The sequence below is a fragment of the Marmota marmota genome, unplaced genomic scaffold (assembly GCF_001458135.2).
Source record: "Marmota marmota marmota unplaced genomic scaffold, marMar, whole genome shotgun sequence".
NCBI classification, from domain to species: Eukaryota; Metazoa; Chordata; class Mammalia; order Rodentia; family Sciuridae; genus Marmota; species Marmota marmota.
The window spans coordinates 11,371,823-11,374,256 of NW_026000174.1; the positions used below are offsets into that span (position 1 = coordinate 11,371,823).

Genomic DNA, 2,434 nt, shown 5'->3' on the forward strand with positions numbered 1-2,434 from the left:
CTTTCTTTCTTTCTTTCTTTCTTTCTTTCTTTCTTTCTTTCTTTCTTTCTTTCTTTCTTTCTTTCTTTCTTTCTTTCTTTTCCTTCCTTCCTTCCTTCCTTCCTTCCTTCCTTCCTTCCTTTCTTTCTTCTTTCCTCCTTTCCTTCTTCTAATCAGTTATACATGACAGCAGAATGCTCTTTGATTCACTGTGCACAAATAGAGCATAAGTTTTCACTTCTCTGGTTGTACACAAAGTATGGTCACACCATTTGTGCAATCATACATGTACGTAGGGTGATGATGTCCATCTCATTCCACCATCTTTCCTATCCTCTTGCCCCCTCCTCTCCCCGCTTTCCCCTTTGGCCAATCCAAAGTTCCTCCATGTCCCCCCACTATGAATTAGCATCCACTTATCAGAGAAAACATTCAGCCTTTGGTTTTTTGAGATTGGCTTATTTTGTTTAGCATGATATTCTCTAACTCCTTCCATTTACCTGCAAATGCCATAATTTTAGAGAAGCAAGTAAAATTCTTAATTACCATATTTATAAATATACAATTGAACATAGATTTCAGAATTAAAACACATGGAAATAAAATAACTCTTCCAGACTTGACTGTTTGGAATCACTTCATAATTATCTCCCTAAAATTACCAACTATGTTGTACAGTGGATTTATCATCATTTCCCACTTGTAGAGGTTAGGCAGTTCACGAAAGTTAATATAATTGGTCAGTGGTGAACCTGGTATTTAGATATAAGGTGGACAGACTACAGAGTCCAAATTCTTTTCTTTCCCCTCTATGCCTTTAAAGTTGTTTCTTGGCCATGGTTATATGGGCATGGTTTCCACTGGCATCAGATTTAACGGAGGATCATTTCCTGAGTCCTAAAGTCAAGTAGTTTAGTTTAGCTCAGTAAATATTTACTGAGTAGAAATATGTACAGTAATATACCATGATAATTTTATATGAAGGTCAACATAAGCAATACACCATCCATCTCCTTAAGGAAGGCATATACAGTAGTATGGGAAATAAGCTTTTTCCTTATAGTTTTAATACAAAGTAAGTCATGAACAGTTCATGAGCAGGAATCTGTTACAAACCATTTCCTTCAAGGGAATAAAGAATTTTAAGAGAGTAAACAGTTACAGCTTAAATATTTATAATGCTTATAACCAGAATATTTTTAAGATTCCATATATAAGTAAAATAATACAATATTTATCTTTCTATGCCTAACTTATTTTATATAGTATGATGTCTTCCAGGTTCATCCATATTGTTGCAAATGACATTTTCCTTCTTTTTCGAAGCCGAGCAAGATTCCATTTTTTGGATATACCTCGTCATCTTAGTCCGTTCATCCACTGGTAGACGCTTGGATTGATTCCATATCTTGGCTGTTATGAATAATGCTGCATTGAATATGGGAGTGCAGATAGCTCTTTGCCATATTAATGTCATTTCCTCCAAATACATACCCAAAAGTGGGATTGATGAATAAAATGACAATTCTAATTTTAGTTTTTTGATGATCCACCAGCCTGTTTTCCTGTATTTATGTTCCTACCATCAATATATAAGTTCCTTTTCTTTACATCCTAGCCAACACTTAAATTCTTTCATCTTTTTTATAGTAACCCTGCTAACAGGGGAAAGGTAAATCTTACTGTGATTTTAATTTGCATTTCCTGAGGATTAGTAATGTTGAGTATTTAACTCATTTTTTTAAAAAATCAAGTGGTTTTCTTTTTTTATTGGTTGTTCAAAACATAACAAAGCTCTTGACATATCATATTTCATACACTTGATTCAAGTGGGTTATGAACTCCCATTTTTACCCCGTATACAGATTGCAGAATCACATCGGTTACACATCCACGTTTTTACATATTGCCATATTAGTAACTGTTGTATTCTGCTATCTTTCCTATCCTCTACTATCCCCCCTCCCCTCCCCTCCCATCTTCTATCTCTACCCCATCTACTGTAATTCATTTCTCTCCCTTGATTTTTTTCCCTTTCCCCTCATATCCTCTTATATGTAATTTTGTATAACAATGAGGGTCTCATTCCATTTCCATGCAATTTCCCTTCTCTCTCCCTTTCCCTCCCACCTCTCGTCCCTGTTTAATGTTAATCTTTTTCTCATGCTCTTCCTCCCTGCTCTGTTTTTAGTTGCTCTCCTTATATCAAAGAAGACATTTGGCATTTGTTTTTTAGGGATTGGCTGGCTTCACTTAGCATAATCTGCTCTAATGCCATCCATTTCCTTGCAAATTCCATGATTTTGTCATTTTTTAATGCAGAGTAATACTCCATTGTGTATAAATGCCACATTTTTTAATCCATTCATCTATTGAAGGGCATCTAGGTTGGTTCCACAGTCTTGCTATTGTGAATTGTGCTGCTATGAACATCGATGTAGCAGTGTCCCTGTAG

At 35.4% G+C, this 2,434-nt stretch overlaps 1 protein-coding gene across 1 annotated transcript in view; it reads left to right on the forward strand.

Moving 5' to 3' along the window:
* Gdpd4 (glycerophosphodiester phosphodiesterase domain containing 4) overlaps positions 1–2,434 on the forward strand; it is a 97,343-nt gene that overhangs the window by 78,315 nt on the left and 16,594 nt on the right. The gene's annotated exons all lie outside the window — the stretch shown is intronic.